Source organism: Gasterosteus aculeatus, chromosome 20 (genome assembly GCF_964276395.1).
Source record: "Gasterosteus aculeatus chromosome 20, fGasAcu3.hap1.1, whole genome shotgun sequence".
In the NCBI taxonomy this organism is placed as follows: Eukaryota; Metazoa; Chordata; class Actinopteri; order Perciformes; family Gasterosteidae; genus Gasterosteus; species Gasterosteus aculeatus.
Window position 1 is genome coordinate 20,021,772 of NC_135707.1, and position 22,424 is coordinate 20,044,195.

At 46.6% G+C, this 22,424-nt stretch overlaps 2 long non-coding RNA genes across 2 annotated transcripts; both read right to left on the reverse strand.

Annotated features, from left to right (window-relative positions):
- Window positions 1-4,229: 4,229 nt before the first annotated feature.
- Window positions 4,230-5,533, reverse strand: LOC144389452 (uncharacterized). The gene is made up of 2 exons (XR_013453517.1): window positions 4,479-5,533; window positions 4,230-4,382 (listed from the first exon to the last, which is right to left on the reverse strand). It is a non-coding gene; the product is annotated as an uncharacterized LOC144389452 (long non-coding RNA).
- A 3,534-nt stretch (window positions 5,534-9,067) lies between these two features.
- Window positions 9,068-9,473, reverse strand: LOC144389451 (uncharacterized). The gene is made up of 2 exons (XR_013453516.1): window positions 9,317-9,473; window positions 9,068-9,220 (listed from the first exon to the last, which is right to left on the reverse strand). It is a non-coding gene; the product is annotated as an uncharacterized LOC144389451 (long non-coding RNA).
- Between the last annotated feature and the right edge of the window lie 12,951 nt (window positions 9,474-22,424).

Sequence of the window (22,424 nt, forward strand, 5' to 3'; positions counted from 1 at the left end):
GCCATCTCGCTTGTGATCTCGTCTCTAGTTGGGATCTGATAATACTCCCTTATTTTGTTGTTGTTCAGATCTTTAGGATCTATGCACATGCGCAAGTCTCCATTTGGCATTCTGATACACACCATCAAATGAACCCATTCTGTGGGCTCCTCGACGTTCTTTATAACTCCTAGTTATGTCCTAGGGTTAAGTTCTTCTTTCAGCTCCCGCAATCGTGCTGGAACAGGTCTAGGAGCATGGATAACAGGATGTGCATCATGTCCCTTGCAGGTGAAAGGTAAGACACCAAACCCCTTGAAGTCTGTATACTGATCAACAATTAAAGTTACACTATGTGTAACCACTGTGAGGTGTCTTCTTACTGATGTGATGTTGTATTGTATGATGGAGGTGTACACAATAACGGACACAAAAGGTTTGAGTTTCATGTGGTAACCAACAATTCTGGAGAGCACAAAATACTTAGTTAGGTCCATAAATATTTGGACATAGACACATTTTTCATTATTTTGTACACAACAATGGAGTTGAAATGAAAAAATGCATTAATGGCAGATGTTACGTCGCCCAGCTCTGGTGTTTGTTGCTACATGAGTTTGAGTGCATACAATGTGTGTCTCTTGATTACAGATGAGCCACACCTGAGCGGAGCCTGTGTTTGCGCTACAAAAGGCTTCCTGGACCATTTTTGGAGGCGCACACAGATCCTTGAGAGTCTGCACAACGGCGCTTGCTGCTGTCAAGATTGCGGTTTAGCCGTCCACCCAGCAGTGGAAAACGTTCCGTATTTTGTTTTAGTTTGGATATTAAAGTTTAATAATATTCTGTTAAATAAAATACCCCTATATTATTTTTTATACGGAACGGGAGGTCGCTGTGGCCCAGCGGGAACGGGTGGTCACTGCGGCCCAGCGGTAATAGACACTGCATCAAAAGTGAGATTTTCGTTCCCGTAAACGCCCGGAAATCTCCCTAATTTCCGACAATTTCCGACAATTTGCAACCCGCGCACGTCGCGTTTGTCTGTGCCACAAATTGTCGGAAACGAACCATGACGTAGGTGGAGAGCTGGCGGAGGTGCGAATGGCCCGAATTAGCATATGAATGCAGCGAAACCGCGGGTGGCCGAGCCGAGCGGGCTTGAATATCCTTACTCCTTATTGGATGAAACCACAACTTACGAACAAATAAAATCACTCGTGATTGGCAGCAAAACCACACTTGGGCAGACCAGGCTTGAGTTTCCTTATTCATGATTGGATGAAACCACAACTTTCAATCACTCGTGATTGGTTGGCAGATCTGTCGCTATTGGTCACCCGCCTCATTTTATTTATATATATTTATATATTCATATTATGCTGTATATTCATTTCATGGTTATCCTATGTAGGCTACTACACTATTATTAGGATACCAACCAGGACATCAATGAATTTATAGAGAAAATGAACATTTGCCACATGTTTATGCAAAGAAAGAGCTTTATTAACAACACACAAACAACAACTACATACAAAGTGAGGATCTGCCCACACTTGGGTAACGGCGGTTTAAAAACTACAGCTCAGTAAACTGTCAGTTTGCCTCCTCGGGGTTGTAGACCGTCACTGGCGGCGTGTTTTCCGAGGCAGGTCTGTTGTGCAGGCGCCTCGTGTGCGTGTGGCGACTGTACAATCCACCCCGAGACCCCGCCAACAACGCCATCCTCTCCGTCCGACGTGAGCTCTACGGTGGCGGATTTCCAGAGTTCCACCTCGTCATCAGCCAGCACACTTTGTCTCAATTCCAGCAGCTGTAAAAACAACAATGAATCAGTGCTGTGCGATGCGATGCGTATGGACACAACACATCTATCAATGCACCTGAAAAAGTCAGCAAATAAACTCTGACCCTCTTTCTTCTCGCTCGACTCCGCGCTGAATCCTTCGCAGCTTCCGCCAGCAATGAGTGTTCCGGCTGGAAAACCTGAAGGTCCTGCGTCCCGTCTCAAAATACGTCTTACAGGCGGCTGGAAAACAATTAAATGAGTGTGGTATGAATACAAAAAAAATCAAACGCAAGTCACAGTAACATTTAACGAGGAAGGAGAAACAGTAAACAGTGTCACTTACACACAATGATGTCGTCTAAATCTGGACTTTTCCCGGAGCAAATACGAGGTCACCGCCTCATTATGAGGCGAGATTAGTCTGTGAAAACAAAATGTACAGTTATGATCGGTATCCATCCTATGGTATCCATACGTATATATTCCCTTATACCGCAGAATGAAAGCATATGCAGTAAATCTTACCCTTGCTCCGGTTCGTAGCGCCTGTAATTCGTCTCGGAGTTGTGAAGACGGCACACCGCTTCCTGTAAACGACACGGCAAAGAAAACACACTTTAATAAAGCTGTTTCTGCTCACTTGTAAGGCAACTAGGCTACTCTTAGCTTTCGTTTTAGGCTACGCTACTTTTAGCTTAGCTTGCAGTCATCGAACGTATTCTTACCGCTATCTTGGGATTGTGCGCCCGTCTCCTCTTCTTTGACTCAGTTCCTCCAGAGCCGCCATCCTCTCCTCCATTGACAACAACCTGGAGAGTCCCGAACGCTCCAGTGGAGCGAACCGCTCGTTGATATCGGCAGTTTGTTGTTGGAGTTGACGAGACGATCCACTGAGAGCATTCAGCAGTTTCTCGTCTGTCTGCGGACTGGCCGAAAGTTGGTGACCCCGGAGAGGAGTTGAAGGCGAGTTGAACGCGAGCCGTCCTCCAGCCGTTATTCACGAACCAGCAAAAACCAAACAAAGGAACTGGAGATACAGTTCTTCTGAATATAGTAACACACACGTGTTTGTATGCTCGTCTTGCAAGTACTGCTGTCTGAGTCATGCCTATGACCTCACACGTGATTGGACGAGGAGTCTAAGGGTCCTCCAATCACATACGAGGTTATTGTTATACGGAAGGACCAGTATTTTAGGAAGACAAATGGTTGGGACTTTGAAACAGCTGATATGCTTTATGTAAAGCAGTGTTTTGGTGTCAGCAGAACGACTTTTCCTAGAAATCTGTACAGTGGTGCCTCTTTCTCCATTCCACCAGACAATCTTGGATGAGTCTGACATACATGCAATGTTGACAATGTATCATCAGATGTACCCTTGTGTCACTGAGGTTGAATGTTTCCCATGACATGTAAACGGGTAACATATATGAATGTAACTTATTCAATCGATAGATGCAGAGCATTAAGGTCAGCATGTTTATGCTAAGTGGTGTGGAAACACTAACAGTTTTGAGGAACCCGTCCTTGACCCTCTAGCAGAACTACGACCAGCCATTATAAAGCAGTTTATAGTTGTTAATGTTGTGTCAAAGGGTACGGCATTTAAACATGTTCTTGCACAAGTTTCCTGGCTTCATCCCCACCCGGACAGACATTTTTATGGAAAGCCAATAGAAGTTTGGGGCTTGCAGGGAACAGACACCCTGTAGTAGTCGTTGCGGGCGGAACGACCGACGGGGGGATGGGGTAGTAGTCGCGCGCTCTGTGTTTGCTGGTCGTGCACGGTAAAAGGACAAGAAAAACGCCTGGTGACGTGCGCACATAATTAGGAGAAAATCCAGTCAATGTTCAAAGGCTCTGCCTCCCCTGTCATCATGAGCGGGGAGCAAAGCTGTTGCTTCACTGAATAGGCCTATATGCTTAATCAATTATTGTAAGTCATGAAAGGTGTAGAGTAGCCTGTAAGCGTTAGAAAACAAGTCAGTTCTCAATGTGAAAACAAAACATGCTGTAGGCTATTTATGATGACATAGGTAGTACATGAGTGTTCCTTTAACTTATGTTGTCAGTGTAATTGACAGGCTGCTTAACTGGTTAACTCTTAAATTCAACATATTTTTTCATGCAGTGATAGGACAGGCAATGATGCAGAGAGCACAGGGAGAGGAGAAACACCAGGTCCAATAGAGAGAGGAGAAGCACAGAGGAGCCATGAACCCCAAAACACACTCTGTGCAAGGCAGGACCTGACGTGGAGGACAAGGAGGCCCTCTGGGCACTACTGTAAAAAGGAGACTCCGTATGTACATAGTTCTTAATCTGCAATTGTGTTGTTGTGTTGACATACTTTTCTTTACTGTTTTCTTAAATTTAATAAACTACTAACACATTTATTCATTTTCATTGATTGTATATTGTCACGTATTGCCTCCACTGGAAAAGACCCAAACGCAGATTTGTTAGTCACCATGTATTTTATTCGTGAAAAGGAGGCACCGGACTAGGAGGTGACGGGGTGGTGACGGCGGTCCCGGATTCCAGAGGTGGGGGAAAAACAGTGAGCGGGATTCCCGGGGAGGTGCGTGGGCCATGCGGCCCGTTCAGGTGCCTGGGTGAAAAGAGGAAGACAGGACACTGGTTAGTTTTAGAACAGCGGCCTCTGACTTCTTGCTGTTCTTCGACCTGAGTTATCGGTCTGACTCACAAACAAGACTAACAATCCGGCGGGGAAGAGGCTTCGGGGCCGCTCCTAAATACCTCCCCTGATTGGAAGGCAGCAACAGGTGGGTGATTGTGGATGAGACGCAGCTGGGCCCTGCTCTCACCTCCGTGCTGACGTCCGGCCCCCTCGAGTGCTGGTTGGTGCCAACACACCGACGCCTCCTGAGGGTGGCGACCTGACAGTACCCCCTCTCCGACGGGTGTCTCCAGACACCCCACCAGGCCTGTCTGGCCGACGGCGATGGTAGTCCCTCACCATGACGGCGTCCAGGATCTGGCGGCGGGGAATCCAGCACCGCTCCTCTGGACCAAAACCCTCCCAATCCACTAGGTATTGGGTTCCCCGGCCCCGGCGTCTGGAGTCCAGAATCCTACGCACTGTGTAAGCCGGAGCACCGTCAATGATCCGTGGTGGGGGGGGTCGCGGGGGAGGGGGCAGGAGGGGGCTGAGGAGGACCGGTTTAAGACGGGACACGTGGAAAGTGGGGTGAACACGAAGGGACCTAGGTAACTTCAATCGGACCGCAACCGGGTTGATGACCCCTTCAATTACGAACGGGCCAATGAATCTCTGAGACAGTTTTCTAGACTCCGTCCTCAGTGGAAGGTCTTTAGTGGACAGCCAGACCTTGTCACCTACTTTGTAGGTCGGGGCGGCCGTCCGGTGGCGGTTGGCATGCCGTTGGTAGTGCTCAGAGGAGCGGAGCAAGGCCGCGCGGACTCGATGCCAGGTTCGGTGACAGCGACGGATGTGACTGTGTACGGAGGGCACGGCGATGTCTCTCTCCTGGGATGGGAAAAGGGGAGGTTGATAGCCGTACAAACATTGAAAAGGGGACATACCTGTTGCGGAAGAGGGCAAGGTGTTGTGGGCATATTCTGCCCAGTAGATTTGGGAGGCCCAGGACCCGGGATTAGCAGACACTAGACATCGAAGAGATATCTCCAGTTTCTGGTTAGCTCTCTCTGCCTGACCATTGGTCTGTGGATGGTATCCCGAGCACAGACTGACTGTGGCCCCAATGGCCCTACAGAAGGCTCTCCAAAATTGGGGCCCCCGGTCCGAGACCAGGTCACAAGGCAACCCATGTATGCGAAACACCTCCTTGACAAGGATAGAGGCCGTCTCCTTTGCTGACGGGAGCTTGGGGAGTGGAACGAAATGGGCATACTTGCTGAAACGATCAACCACGGTGAGTACAACTGTGTTACCTTCTGACGGGGGTAGTCCGGTCACGAAGTCCAGTGCCACATGAGACCATGGGCGTCGTGGTATGGGCAGGGGGCGTAAAAATCCGACGCTAGGTCTATTAGATACCTTATTTTGTGCGCACACTTGGCAAGCTGCGACGTATCCCTTTGTGTCGTCAGCCATGGTTGGCCACCAGAACCGTCTCCTTAGAAATGCCATGGTCCGAGCCACTCCGGGATGGCACGTCAGCCTTGAGCCATGAGCCCACTGCAGGACATTAGTTCTCACATTATCTGGCACAAATAGCCGGCCCGGAGGCCCATTACCTGGCCCCGGGTTGACTCTGAGGGCAGAGGTTACCTCGTCTTCTATTCTCCACAGGGCTGCCCCGACCAAGCAGTGTTTGGGGACGATGGTGTCCGGCTCTCGCCCCTCCTCCTCTCTGGAAAACACTCTAGATAGGGCGTCTGGTTTGGTGTTACGTGATCCAGGTCTGTAAGTCAGGGAGAAGGAAAAACGTCCAAAAAACAGGGCCCACCTGGCTTGACGTGAGTTGAGGCGTTTTGCTGACCGGATGTACTCGAGATTCTTATGGTCTGTCCAAACCACAAACGGTAGTTCCGCACCCTCCAACCAATGACGCCATTCCTCTAGGGCGACCTTGACGGCCAGTAGCTCACGGTTGCCCACATCGTAATTGCGCTCGGCCGGGGACAACCGACGCGACAAGTAAGCACAGGGGTGGAGCTTACCGTCCGTCGCGGTGCGTTGGGATAACACCGCTCCCAGCCCCACGTCAGAGGCATCCACCTCGACAACAAACTGCCGGCACGGATCAGGTTGGGCAAGGATGGGAGCAGACGTGAACCGCCTCTTGAGTTCCCCAAACGCCCCCTCTGCTTCTGGGGTCCACACGTAGGGTTTGCTACAGGAGGTAAGTGCAGTAAGGGGAGCGGCGACACTACTGTAATCCCGAATAAACCGTCGGTAAAAGTTAGCAAACCCTAAGAACCTCTGAAGTTGCTTTCTCGTGTCGGGCCTAGGCCATCCAAGTACTGCCTCCACCTTAGCTGGATCCATCCTCACCTGTCCCTCAGAAATGACGTAGCCCAGGAATGAAACAGTGTCGGCATGAAATTCACATTTCTCCGCTTTGGCATATAATTTGTTCTCCAGGAGACGTTGTAGCACCAGGCGGACATGTTGAATGTGTTCGGTGGGGTCTCTAGAAAATATGAGGATGTCATCAAGATACACAAATACGAAACGTCCCAACATGTCTCTGAGCACGTCGTTAACCAGCCCCTGAAATACCGCTGGGGCATTAGTCAATCCAAACGGCATGACTTGATATTCAAAATGCCCCAACGGTGTGTTAAATCCTGTCAACCACTCGTCTCCCTTACGAATTCTCACCAAGTGGTATGCATTACGCAAGTCTAACTTAGTGAAGATTGTGGACCCTTGAAGTGCATCAAAGGCCTCGTTCATGAGTGGTAACGGATACTTATTCTTGATGGTTATCTCGTTTAAACCGCGATAGTCAATACATGGCCGGAGGGAACCGTCCTTCTTGGTGACAAAAAAAAAACCTGCTCCCAATGGAGACGAAGAGGGACGGATGAGCTCGGCGGCGAGCGACTCCTTAATGTATTTCTCCATGGCTACCCGTTCCGGTTTAGAGATGCTGTACAGACGACTACTGGGGAACGTGGAACCAGACTTTAATTCAATCGCGCAGTCGTACGGGCGGTGAGGTGGAAGTGATGAGGCCCGATTCTTACTGAAAACCTCCCCCAGGTCATGGTAGTCAGTGGGGACGAGGGATAGGTCAGCCGCGCATTGGGTGGATCCCTGGCTGTTCTCTAGTCTCGGACTTGCAGACCGCAGGCAATGAGCATGACAAAACTTACTCCAGTTGGTTATCCTAGCCTCTGGCCAGTCGATTACCGGATTGTGTTTAACCAACCACGTAAGTCCTAGAACGATCGGAATCTTAGGGGAGGAAATAATTAACAGGCTGATCTCTTCCTGGTGGTTACCTGAAATAAATAGCTTAACGGGCTCGGTTCGGCTGGTGATCCTGGCCAGCAGCCTGCCGTCAAGAGTAGCAGCCTCAACAGCCCCCTCCAGAGGAGTGGTGTTGAGGCCCAGTTGTCTCACCACATCAGCATCAATAAAACTGTCGTCTGCCCCAGAATCGATTAAAACTTGAAATCGAAAAGACTGACCTTTTGTTGAGAGCGTGGCGTGCAGTGGTGCTCTGGGCCGGGGGTTGGGAGATATGGGTACTTGGCTCGCTAGTATTCTCTCCACATCTAGCGAGCCCTCCTGTTTGATGAGCGCCGAGGACAGGAGGAACGGTAGTGTCCTTGTAGCCCGCAGAAAAGACAGCTGTTGTTGTCAAACCGGCGCCGCCGCTCCTCTTCGTCAAGGTGATATCGGCCTAGTTGCATGGGCTCATGCTCGGGCCTCTCTTCATTGTTGGTCCCCGCTGGTGATCTGGCGTTGTACCTGGGAGGTCCCCCTCCAACAGAATATGAGGTTGCTACCCTTCGGGGGAGGGGTGACTCGCTGCGCCTCCTTTCTCTCTGTCGCTCCCGGCATCGGTTATCTACCCGAATCGCCAATTGAACCAGATCCTCTAAAGTCTCTGGTTCAGGGTATGAAACCAATTCGTCCTTGATCTGGCTACTTAATCCGTTATAAAAAACAGATTCTAAGGCCTCATCGTTCCATCCGCTTTCAACGGCTAGCGTCCGGAACTCAATGGCGTAGTCTGCGACGCCTCGGGTACCTTGCCGCAGCGCGTGTAGTCTCTTGGATGCGTCTCTACCACGCACTGGGTGGTCAAATAATTTACGCATCTCTGAGGTGAACATTGGGTAGGTACTTGCCACATTACTCTGTGTCTCCCATACCGCTGAGGCCCACTCTAAGGCTTTTCCACGTAGCAGTCCAATCACAAAAGCAATCTTTGACCCGTCCGTGGCGAATGAAGTTGGTTGTTGGTCGAAGACCAACCCACATTGTAGTAGGAAGGCTCGACAGCTGCCGAGGTCGCCATCGTACCTCTCCGGGGTAGGAACCTGTGGCTCCCGATGGTAGGGAGGGACTGGCACTGGCGGTGTTTGAGCAGGATCTGGAGCCGGAGCCGGAGGACCAACCGGGGCGCTGAGTCGGTGTTGTATCCCGGCGACACTGGTTGAGAGCTCCTGTAGTCCCTTCATGATCTCCTGAAGTGCTAGGCTGTGTTGATCTAGCAGGGCTCCTTGATTGGTGACGGCCCCGCGGACAGATTGTAGATCTGCTGGGTCCATGTCTTTGGGCCGGATTGTTCTGTCACGTATTGCCTCCACTGGAAAAGACCCAAACGCAGATTTGTTAGTCACCATGTATTTTATTCGTGAAAAGGAGGCACCGGACTAGGAGGTGACGGGGTGGTGACGGCGGTCCCGGATTCCAGAGGTGGGGGAAAAACAGTGAGCGGGATTCCCGGGGAGGTGCGTGGGCCATGCGGCCCGTTCAGGTGCCTGGGTGAAAAGAGGAAGACAGGACACTGGTTAGTTTTAGAACAGCGGCCTCTGACTTCTTGCTGTTCTTCGACCTGAGTTATCGGTCTGACTCACAAACAAGACTAACAATCCGGCGGGGAAGAGGCTTCGGGGCCGCTCCTAAATACCTCCCCTGATTGGAAGGCAGCAACAGGTGGGTGATTGTGGATGAGACGCAGCTGGGCCCTGCTCTCACCTCCGTGCTGACGTCCGGCCCCCTCGAGTGCTGGTTGGTGCCAACACACCGACGCCTCCTGAGGGTGGCGACCTGACAGTATATGACTTTTACTGATAACATAATGCAATATAGCCAGGACAGCCTTACAGAGTCGCGACGCTTTGTGTTGCGTTGCTTCGCATCGCGTCGAGGTCTGTATGATCACAAAATTCAGAGTTTACCCACCTCTAATTTTACCACTACAGCACTGAGTGCAAGGCGAAGCAAATGTATCGTGCTTGGTTAGTTCGCTGCTGATCACGTGATCAGTGACGTCCGGAGCTTCGTTCCGGCGCACAGTTACGTGACCGTTTCGATTTGATTCAAATGGGCGCGAAACAGGGTTCGGGCTTGTCTGTTTGATACAGTCAAAGTCAGTGTTGTTGTTGCAGTAGTAGTAGCAGTCCCAGCAAAGGCCAAATTTACATAGGAACCTGTGGCAAAGAGGGGTCGCTCCGAGATGTGGGAGCACTTCAATTTCATTTCCTCTAACAAGGTTTGTAATAGGCAGGCCAAGTCTGTAATTTGTATTGTGTAATTATGGATGTTTATTTTTATTTGTAGTTAAACTATACATGTGCCTTTATTTTATTTGTGAAAAATGTGTTTTTGTAAATTCTGTTCAGGTCCAATGTGTTTTTTGCCATCAGCAATTGGCCTATAACAATAACACCTCATCCATGCTGAGGCACTTTTGTGCCAAGCATGAGGCTGGTCAAGCTGCAGCAAGCATCCATGATGGGTACAATTCCTCTAATTCAGTAGGTCCCTTCTACATGTAATCTTAATGTTATAAATATATAATATATGTTTATACATTCATTTTATTCCAGCATTTACTCATTAAAAAGTATTATAGTATAATAATATTATGTATCCATGGCCTGTTGTATTGTAGGTGATAGGAAGGCCAAGATTGACGAGGCACTGGTGAACATGATTGTCAAGGATTCGCAGCCCTTCAAGGTATGATATTTATTTGCCACATAGATTGAGGTATTTGTGTAAAACACATAGTAACATTTCTTTTGCTGTTTAGGTTGTGGATAATCAAGGCTTTAGGGCCTTGGTGTCACTTTTGGACCCCACCTATGTCCTTCCTTCAAGGCAGACCTTGAAATCTATGGTGGAGGCCAAGTATCACGAGGAGAAGCAGAAGGCCAAAGAAAAGGTCCAGAAGTATAACTATATATATATATATATATATATATATATATATATATATATATATCCTATTCGGTGAAGCAACAGCATTTGCCACAGCTGATATATTGTCTGGGATAGATGATTTCCTGTTAGTCCTGGAACATGACATAGACGTAGGTGATAAGGGCCCGACTAAACCCATATACCCATATAGGGTAAATCCAGAGAAGCGAGCTATCCTCCAACGGGAGGTTGAGTACATGTTAAAGAATAATATTGCTGAGTCTAGCTTGAGCCATTGGAGCTCTCCGTGCCTTTTAGTTGGCAAACCTGACGGCACTCACAGGTTTTGTACGGACTACAGGCGTATGAATGCCATCACTCGCCAGACTGTTATCCGTTACCGCGGATGGATGACTGTGTGGACTGTGTCGGCTCGGCCACGTTTGTCACTAAAATTGACCTCCTAAAAGGTTACTGGCAAGTTCCCCTTACACCTAGAGCAAAACAAATATCTGCTTTTGTAACCCCAGAGGCATTCATGCATTATAAAGTTATGGCTTTCAAGATTGCCGTTCAGCCGTCCACCCTGCAGTGGAAAACGTTCCGCATTTGTATTTTGTTTTAGTTTATTATTAAACTACCTTTTAATATCCATTCTGTTAAATAAAATACCCCTCTATTATTTTTGATACGAGCCGGTTTGTGTGCGTCTCGCCTTTATGTTAAGGGTGGTGTCCGTCCGCCCGTAACAGCAGACATTCAGCTTTAGTTTGAGGGTATTTACATCCAAATCAGGTGAACGGTGTAGGAATTACAACAAATTCAAATGTGGCCACCCTCTTTTTAAGGGACCAGAAGTAATTAGACAATTGGCTGCTCAGTTGTTCCAAGGTCAGTGTGTGTAATTCCCTCGTTATTTAATTTACAAGGAGTAGATAAAAGGTCTAGAGCTAATTTTAGGTGTGGTAGTTGTGTTTGGAATCTGTTGCGGTCAACTCTCAATAAGAAGTTCAAAGAGCTGTCACTTTTGCAATTGCATTCGCAATTATTAAGATCTGAGCCCACTCATACCCCGGAGGTTTACATAGCCAGAGTATGGGAAGCGTGAATGATTAATTCAATCAGCACCGCTCTCTAGATTTCCTTGGATTAAAAATAGAAATTTTCATTCCAGGCTCATTCAATGTAAATTTAAATTAATTAAAACTATATAATTATCTGTGTAATGAGGCGTTTGATTAATCTGCTGGAAAAAGAAGCAACAGGGAAAGAGTAGATGTGGTATTGTCAGAATTGTATTAATTCCTGTGAAGTGCACAGGAAGGAACCCAAGCATATGTTTTGGATATAGAGAAAGTATGAAGATATGGCTGTGAACAGATTTTAAAACTGTCAGCACAGCAAAATAGTGGGAACAGAGATGATATATTATATACACAACCTGAAGCGCTCTGTACAGTGAAAGAGGAGTTGGAAGGAGACTATGCTTGACCTTAGCTGGTGCAATGGCCTGGGGGAGTCAGTCATTCCACATATTTATTCCATTTGGAGGAACATTGCAGCAGCCAGATGCAGTAGGAACAATACAACAATGACAGCTTGCTGTCACTGTCTAACACCAGAGCTTTCTTCCTCCTGCCTTGTTTCTCTCGTGTCTGCTCTAATCGTTGGAAAGATGCATTACTGCCGGGCAAAACATTTTTTGGCAAAATAAGTGCAGACTCATACACATACATAGATACCCACACATGTATCCAGAGTAACTAAGAAACTAGCATTTTTATTTAAAGATTTTTAATAAATATATGTTCAGCACTGAAGCAGCTTAAAACTGTATTATGCAAACCCTCTTTTTGAGAATTTCTTTAATTAAATTATTGAGTATTGAATTCTAAAGAAAATGTAATACAAATCCTGTTTTTGTGTAAATGTGTATTGAATGATGAAAGCAAATAAGAGTTCAGTTTAAAAACTTGACTAAAGGACCAATCATAATTTATTCATCATTTGGCTTGAAGAACAAGATAATGTTATTAGTTTTCATTTTCAAGGTTAAGATCCTTCTTTATTTGTTTGCATTGATCTCATGATTCGACCATAGGTGCTATCTTTTATAGATTTCCACCAAAGTTTTTTTTCCAAAGCAAGGGAATGGAATGTGTAAGCCATAGACTCCTTAGGGAACCCACCCTCACAGCAGCTGCTGACACAAACACCTCATCAGCACCAATTCCTTTACGATGGGCCGGTCAGTAAGCATTACTGTCATTGCCTCCCAGATGAGTAAGACGGGGAGGCACCGCTGGGCCTGAGCTGCTCCTTTAATTTGCTTTGACAAAAAATACAAAAATGGTCAAATCATTTTGATTCATTTCTTGAATGGTTTTGAGTAAAATATTTATTTTCATTCTTCCGTTTCCGATTAATATCAAATTTTTAAAGTTTCAAATCTTTTTTTTCAGATCGTATATTTTCACTTTCAGACCCTGATCTGGTTTAGATGGCGTGACATCACCTAAAAGGGGCGTGTAATCACAAGTTTAATGGGCTGGACATCGATTGAAAGGGCTGTGTAATCATGAGTGACAGCTTAACAAAGAAGTCTGAAAACCTTCCACATCCGTGTTGTCGTTAGGAAACGAAGGCGCTTTGAATATATATGAATGAACACTTTCAATACCCCATATTCACTTTCCTAGTAGAACCTGCACCTTTGATAAATATGAACCTTTTCATATTTCTAACCTTGGTGAAACACAACCTTTCAAACAGATGTGCCTGAAGTGATGCACTTTGAGAATGTTTAATCCACACAATCAAAGCACATGACCTCAATGCAATGGCACTGTGCCACACAGAAAGAATGAATAACCATATTTATTTTTCCCCAAAAAAGCTTAATTTACAAAAATGACCTAACTCCCTCCCAATTACATGACCCTCTTGTCACATTTCAGGAAGCTTGTCTCGGACACGTGATAATTACAAACTTAAGCATCTTTGGAGAGCTTCTTTGGAAAGGGGAAAAGCCCCCCTGAGGAGACAGCAAAGAACATACAACTGCAAAAAAAGATTAATTTAACTGGCAGTATCAGGAGTCATCCTTAAAATATGAGTTTATTGCATCAGGTAATTCTCGTGTGCCAGGCCCGCTCTGAGTTATGTGTATGTATGTTTTCATCCCAATCGTATCTTTCTATTTTGTTTCCCCCTAGGTTTACAAATTGGGGGCCAGACTGTGGTTGAAGACTGGTACGCCAAATATTGTCTAACATGAAACCGGTCCGCGAGGCAAAAAAGGTTGCTCTAATGCTCATACAGTGGTATGAAAAAGTTTGGGCACCCCTGATCATTTTCAAGATTTTCCTTTATGGATCAGCAATGGAACAGCAATTTCAATTAAATATATCATATAGCAGACAAACAGTAAAATTTAAGAAGTGAAATGACGTTTATAGGATTTACAGAAAGTGTGCAATAATTACTTAAACAAAAGTAGGCAGGTGCATAAATTTGGGCACCCCAACAGAAAAATTACGTCAATATTTAGTAGATCCTCCTTTTGCAGAAATAACAGACTCTAAACGCTTCCTATAGCTTCCAATGAGGGTGTGGATTCTGGTGGATGGTATTTTTGACCATTGTTCTTTACAAAACATCTCCAGTTCAGTCAGGTTTGATGGTTTCCGACCATGGACAGCCCGCTTTAAAACAGACCACAGATTTTAAATGATATTCAGGTCTGGGGACTGAGATGGCCATACCAGAACGTTGTACTTGTTCCTTTGCATGAATGCTTTGGTAGAATTTGAGCGGTGTTTAGGGTCGTTGTCTTGTTGAAGTATCCAGCCCTGGCGCAACTTCAACTTTTCACTGATTCTTGAACATTGTTCGCAAGAATCTGCTGATACTGACTGGAATCCATGCGACCTTGAACTTTTAACAAGATTGCCAGTACCTGCACTGGCCACACAGCCCCACAGCATGATGGAACCACCACCAAATTTTACTGTGGGTGGCAAGTGTTTTTCTTGGAATGCTGTGTTCTTCTTCCGCCATGCATACCGCCCATGTTATGTCCAAATAACTCAATTTTAGTTTCATCAGTCCACAGCACTGTATTCCAAAATGAAGCTGGCTTGTCCAAATGTGCTTTAGCATACCTCAAGCGACTCTTTTTGTGGCATGGGCACAGAAAAGGATTCTGCCGCATTACTCTCCCATACAGCATCTCCTTGTGCAAAGTGCGCTGAAGAGTTGAACGATGCACAGTGACACCATCTGCAGCAAGATCATGTTGTAGGTCTTTGGAGCTGGTCTGTGGGTTGAGTTTGACTGTTCTCACCATTGTAGGATCCCAGAGGCGTGGACACTAACTTTCACACCATTGAGCATTGGCATTAATACCTGTAGGAACAATTGTTCTCGAGTTTGCTGGTGGAGACAACAAATGGGCACTAGGGATGGTCAAAAGGACTGACCTGGGGCCTGTTGATTGCTGAGACCAGCGGCTCCTCAGCCGGCTTCACCTGTGTATGTAGGTCAAGCGTCAATGAGCTTACCAAACAAATTTTGTGTTCCAATAATTAGTACTAAAGGTATTCAAATCAATAAAACAACAAGGGTACCTACTTTTGGTCAAGTCAAGTCATTTTATTTTGTATAGCCCAAAATCGCAAATTACAAATTTGCCTCAGAGGGCTTTACAGTCTGTACACATACAACATCCTCTGCCCCGAAACCCACCATCGGCACAGGAAAAACTCCCCAAAAAATGAAAAAAACCCTTACAAGAGGGAAAAAAGGGAAGAAACCTTAGGGAGAACGTCAGAGGAGGGATCCCACTCCCGGGATGGACAGACTACAATGGATGCCATGTGTACAGAATGAACAATGTATAATCATGCAATTCCTATGACAGAAATGATTAAAGTAATTGTGAATAGTAAGCCAGGCGCACAGCAGGACCACTGCAGGGGCAACCACCATCAGATAGAACCACCATCCACAGAATCCTGTGGGGAGGGAGAGATTTTAGGAGAGGGTAATGTCGGTTTATGAGTAAAGTAATATGATTAATATCTAAAATAATGATGATGATGGCAGCAGCAGGCGTCAGCATGGCCACGGTAGGTGTCAGGACCAGGGTCCCGAAGGAACCACGATCTACGGAGACCTGATAGGGGAGAAAGCACACAAAAAAACTCCCCGAAAGAAGCTGAATTAGTCATGTGCATTAATAAAACTTGAATTATGGTAGAACGAGAGCGTGAGAGAGGAGCTCGGTGTGTCCTAAGAATTCCCCCGGCATTCTAAGCCTATAGCAGCTTAACTAAGGGCTGGTCCGGACTAACCTGAGCCAGCCCTAACTATAGGCAGAATCAAAGAGGAACGTCTTAAGTTTTACTTTAAAAGAGCTGACCGAATCTGCCCCCCGGACTGAAAGTGGAACCTGGTTCCACAAAAGAGGAGCTTGATAACTGAAGGCTCTGGCCCCCAGCCTACTTTTTAAAACCCTAGGAACAACAAGTTGCCAGTAATTAATTAATGCACACTTTCTGTAAAGCCTATAAACTTAGTTTCACTTCTTAAATGTCACTGTGTTTGTCTGGTATATGTTATATTTAATTCAAATTGCTGTTCCGAACAACCAATGATACAAAAGGAAAATCTTGACAATGATCAAGGGTGCCTTAACTTTTTCATACCACTGTATATGTTCAAGACTAAAACATAGTTGGTATTTGGCAACAGGTCCCGTCATTGGAGATGGCAGCACATCCAGGAATCAGGAAACATTTATTGCCAAAATATGTCAACCATACAAGGAATTTGTCTTGGTAGTTGGTGCGTGACAGTAGACAGTGTAACAGTAGACGACAAGACAGCAGTGCACAAGTAATAAAATAAAGTAAAAGTAAATGGTAATGCAATGGGTTAGTAGAATAAGGCTATGGGTTAGTATAAAACAAGAGAATAAAGTTAGTTCAAAATATTAAATATTAAAAAAGTTAAAAAATATTAAGCATAAAGTGCACTAGCGAACAAGTAAAGTGACGAGTGACGACAAAGTGAAAAATTGCAGTTAAAGTGACATGTGCAGTATGAAGGGGAGTGACCGGTGGAATGTTATAGTCGGTCAGTGGGGGACCAGGCTCTGTTCATGAGCCCGACTGCCGACGGGAACTGTTCATGTGGCGGGAGGTCTTAGTCCTGATGGACCTCAGCCTCCTGCCAGATGGAAGGGGCACAAACTGTCTTTGTCCGGGGTGAGAGGGGTCGGCCACGATCTTTTTAGATCGCTTCAGAGACCTGGAAGCAAACAAGTCCTGCAGGGACGGCAGATTGCAGCCGATCACCCTCTCTTCAGAGCGGATGACACGCTGCAGCCTGCCCTTGTCCTTGGCTGTGGCTGCAGCTACCAGATGGTGATGGAGGAGCAGAGGATGGACTTGATGATGGCCGTGTAGAAGTGGACCATCATCGCCTTTGGCAGGTTGAATTTCTTCAGCTGCCTCAGGAAGAACAAACTCTGCTGAGCCTTCTTTGTGATGGAGCTGATGTTCAGCAACCACTTGAGGTCCTGGGTGATGATGGAGCCCAGGAAACGGAAGGAGTCCAAAATAGTGACGGGGGAGTCACACAGGGTAATGGGGGAAGGTGGGGCTCTGTTCCGCCGGAAATCCACAACCATCTCCACTGTCTTTAGAGTGTTGAGCTCCAGGTTGTTCTGGCTGCACCATGACACCAGATGGTCAGACTCCCACCTGTAGGCGGACTCATCCCCACCAGAGATCAGTCCAATGAGGGTGGGGTCATTCGCAAACTTCAGGAGCTTGACGGACTGGTGACTGGAGGTGCAGCTGTTGGTGTACAGGGAAAAGAGCAGAGGGGAGAGAACGCAGCCTTGAGGGGAACCGGTGCTGATGGTCCGAGAGGCTGAGACATGTTTCCCCAGCTTCACGTGCTGGTTCCTGTCAGACAGGAGGTCTGTGATCCACTTGCAGGTGGAGTCGGGCACGTGCAGCTGGGAGAGTTTGTCCTGCAGCAGAGACGGGATGATGGTGTTTAAGGCAGAGCTAAAGTCCACAAACCGGATCCTGGCGTTGGTTCCTGGGGAGTCCAGATGCTGGAGGGCCATGTTGACAGCATCGTCCACAGACCTGTTGGCTCTGTAAGCGAACTGCAGGGGGTCAAGGAGGGGATCGTCGAGGGACTTCAGGTGGGTCAGGACTAGCCGTTCAAAAGATTTCATGACTACAGAGGTCATGGCGACAGGCCTGTGGTCATTGAGTCCTGTGATCCTGGGCTTCTTGGGAACAGGGATGATGGTGGAGACCTTGAAGCAGGCTGGTACGTGGCATGTCTCCAGGGAGGTGTTGAAGATGTCAGTGTACACCGGAGACAGCTGGTCAGCACAATGCTTCAGGGTGTGAGGGGAGACGGAGTCCGGACCGGCTGGCTTACAGGGATTTTGTCTTTTAAGGAGCCGGTTAACGTCTCTCTCCAGAATAGAGAGGGTTGTTGCTGGTGGGGGAGGGGAAGGTGATATAGATGAAGAGGCGTGAGCACCTGATGGGCTGGGGGAGGGAGGGGTGGGGGACTGCAGCAGGTTGGTGGAGCTGTGGGGGATGGGATCAGGACATTGTCTTTCGAATCTGCAGTAGAACTCATTCAGCTCGTCTGCCAGGCGGAGGTCATTCATGGAGTGGGGTTTTTTTGGCTTGTAGTTTGAGTTGTTTGAGGCCTCTCCAAACCGAAGCAGAGTCACTTGCTGAGAACTGTTGTTGGAGTTTGGAGCTGTTGGAGTACAGTCGTTTAGCATCTCTCACCGCCTTGCTAAACTTGTATTTTGACTCTGTGTACAAGTCTTTGTCCCCACTCCTAAATGCCTGATCCTTCTGCAGGCGTAGTGTTCTGAGTTCTGCTGTGAACCAGGATTTGTCATTGTTATAACTCACCCTGGTGCATGGTGGTACACAGCTGTCCTCACAGAAGCCGATGTAGGAAGTTACAGCCTCTGTGAACTCATCCAGACTTGTCAGTAGCAGTCCTGAAAACATCCCAGTCTGTGCAGTCAAAGCACGCCCGAAGATCCTCCAGCGCCTCACTGGTCCACTTCTTGAATTCCCTCACCACAGGTTTGCAGAGCTTTAGTTTCTGCCCATATGCAGGAATCAGATGGACCATGACGTGGTCAGAGTGTACCAGTGCAGCACGAGGGGCGGCGTGATAAGCCCTGCTTACTGTGGTGTAACAGTGATCCAGCGTGTTCTCCTCTCTGGTGGGGCATGTAATAAACTGTCTGTATTTAGGAAGTTCATGGGTGAGATTACCTTTGTTAAAGTCCCCGAGGACAATAACTAAAGAGTTCGGGTTGGTCCGCTCCACACGCCGTATCTGGTCGGCGAGTGTCTGCTGTGCCCCGTGCACGTTGCCCGCCGGCGGCATGTAAACACCGACCAGGATGAATGAAGCGAACTCACGGGGGGAATAAAAGGGTTAGCAGTTGATGAAGAAAGTTTCCAGATCAGGAGAACAGTGTTTTAGGATCACCATTACGTCGTTGCACCAGCTGTTGTTGAAGTAGAAGCAGATTCCTCCACCCTTTGTCTTGCTGGAGAGCTCCGTGTCGCGGTCCGCTCTGGGCAGCTGAAGCCCGCCAGCTGGAACGCGGAGTCCGGTATCGATCCGCAGAGCCACGTCTCTGTGAAGCACAAAACGGAGGATGTCTCTGTCTCTCCTCACCAGCGGCTGAATTTCGTCTATTTGTTGCACAGTGAGCGCACGTTGGAGAGAAAGATGCCTGGCAGCGGAGTGCGAGAACCACACTTGCGGAGTCTCACCAGCGAGCCGGCCCGTTTTCCTCTCCTACGCCGTCTCACCGCGTGACGAAAGGTGAGTGCACCTTTGACTAGAATGTCCAGTAATTCCACTGAAGAAAGCAGGAAAGTTGGAAGTAACTCCGCTGGAGTTGTTCCACGAATGTTCAAGAGCTCATCTCTGGTGAAAGAGCTCCGGGAATCGCAGCAGGAAACATAACAACAAAAACAACAAAAAACTAAGCGCACCGAAGCACCGTGGCAGCCATCAACGGCGCCATCTGACGCGGTAGTAGTAGTACATGCTGATATTTGCAAAATATTCCAGTCGCATGTAATTGTATGGTAAAAAAAGTTATTACAAGATCTGTACCTGCACATTCTGGAATATTACCTCCTTAACGATGTCTCACTGCTGCCTGGATTTCACCCAGTCTGACTGGATGGTTTGCCACAAACATATATACAATGGCAGGCTCCTGTTCAACACTGTGTGTGGTAATGTGTAAATTCTATAAAGTAAAGCATGTCAAAATTGACATTACTGTATGACAGTCACATAAAATAAGATTGATACAACATCTTAATTACTGTAGACAGTTTGTTGATGGAGTAAATCTGGAATACACAGTGGTATACAATACAGTGACTGTGGCATCTTTGATAAATGGATGGAACTGCCTGCTGATTGAACATATATATAGTTATGCAAGTGTAGCCGTGATGGAGCTACTACCGCCGGGTTCGTTGAAGGACGCACGGACACACGGGTCTACTTAACCATATACTTTATTTTAATTTTGCAGTGAGCAGGTTTGTGGTTTTGTTGCTCCTCTCCTCGGCCTTGCCGCTGAGCGTCTGCTCCAGTCTCTCCTTTCTCCAAGTCCTGCTCACTGCTTTTACAGGGCAGACAATCAGTCAGGTTGTTGTTCAGCTGTGCTTGTTAACTACCTGGCGGCACTGTTCCCTGAACCACTCGACAGCTCTCCCCTCTGCAGCTGAGCTAACCTCACCCCGCCACCACAGCAAGTAATTTCTATCAGCTGTGAATATATTTTTTCTTTTTGTTAAATACAGTGAATCCAATAGTTTGGGTTCTTTCAATAAGATCTGTGGAAATTGTTTTGACAAAAGGTGTGAAAAATGTGTGTAAGAAATTATCAAGTGTCAAACTATTTGCAAGAGAAGATTACTGCTGTGCTAAGAATGTCATGATAATCAAATGGATGCCAGTTTGGTTTAGTATGTCTTAGCAAATGAGAAGAATTGTTCATTCCTGTGGGTTGCAGAACATAGGGGATAGTGGGGAGGAGAGGGAAACGAATCGGCAAAGAGGCCACTAAAGAAAGCAAACCTAGAAATGTGTCTCCCAAATGTGGCAAAAAAAGTGGGACAGAGAGGAGATCATCTATCTATTATCTATAAAAGAGGGTAAAGTGACCAGGGTAGGGAGTAGTAACTGGAGAGAAGAGACAGTGATAGCTAGGTTAAGGTTAGGTGATTGTGCACTAAACAAGACACTGAAAATTATAGGGAAACAGCAGACAGGGTTGAAGTGAAGGAACATGAGAGGCAGGACAATACAAAATAAAACAACAAACCCACATCGTGACAGTATAATCATGTTACTCAGGCACTGTTGGCAATAAAATGCCATGAATAATTACTACCTTATAATGTCAATCTGAAACAAATATATTAACAATTCTATCAGTCAAATCCTATTGTGAAACTCAGTGCTTGGCTCATACAATGCTGTTCAAGTCTCTGTATTTGGTAGTCCATGGAAAAAAGCTCCATGCTGGCTTTGCAGTCCGAATGGGAAAAACCTTATCCCCCACAACAGTTGGAAAGGTAAAACTCCTTTTTTATGTTATGAAGAATTCATTTTTTAATAGGCTCCACGTCGTGTAATATTGATGGATTCACTGACCCAATTTAAGAGACCTCAATCCCACTGGCGAACAGCAGGGTTCAAGCAGCATGAATGCCTAAGAGCAAGCCTCAGGCAGTTGGGTGTGTGGGGGCTGTATGAAGTTGATGGTAAATACTTGAACCTGAATCATATAGAAATCTTATAACAGAAAACACCTTAGTCTGCATCCAGAATTCACCACATGAGACTACTGGGATGATATTTTCATATTTCCAATATTTTTCCAACACAATTACAATTACTTAAGACAAAACAAACTTTATTCAGACTTTACAGAATAATTAATGTGGAGAACAATTAAAGCACCCCGTAGTCATTGTGGATACTTCAGAGTAGAATAAAAGACTCGGGCACATTGATTGATTTGCAGCCTTCAGCAGTGCAACCATATGCGTGTTTTTGATCAGTCTTATTACTATTCTATTTTGAACTCACTTCAGTATGGCCTCTATGCACTTAACATGTATTATTCGGTTGTGTATAATGTATATGCCAGAGGTCTTCAACGTTTTTCAAGCTAAGGTCCCCCAAACTGATGGCGAGGTGGAGCAGGGACCCCCTATTCTACGGAGTTTGGTCCGCCATCTTTTATTTTTGAGCTTCACGCTCTTTAGACGTGAGCATTGACGCGATCTGATTGGCTGGTGCCTGCGCTGTCGTATTCACATGAAAGGAGCTGTGAGTGAACCGGTGCCCAGCTTGAGAGCTGCTGAGGGAAGCTGAATGTGTGTGTTGCGGACTGAGAAGATAACGTCTTCTCCATCAATTTATCCGTTCGCTTCAATATGTTGGATTCATGTTAATGTGTATTTAATTAAAGACCATAAATACAATTCTGATTCTGAATACATTTACATTTGTGGGGGAAAAAATTGTCTTATCAACCAAAAATTTTGCGACCCCCCCTGCAGTACCTTCGCAGACCCCTTGGGGGTCGCGGACCCCCTGTTGAAGACCTCTGGTATATGCTTAAATATTGTTTTGTTATTCTTTATGTTGCTTCATCTATCTGACCTATCCCGGGAGAGGGATCTCTCCTCTGACATTCTCTCTAAGGTT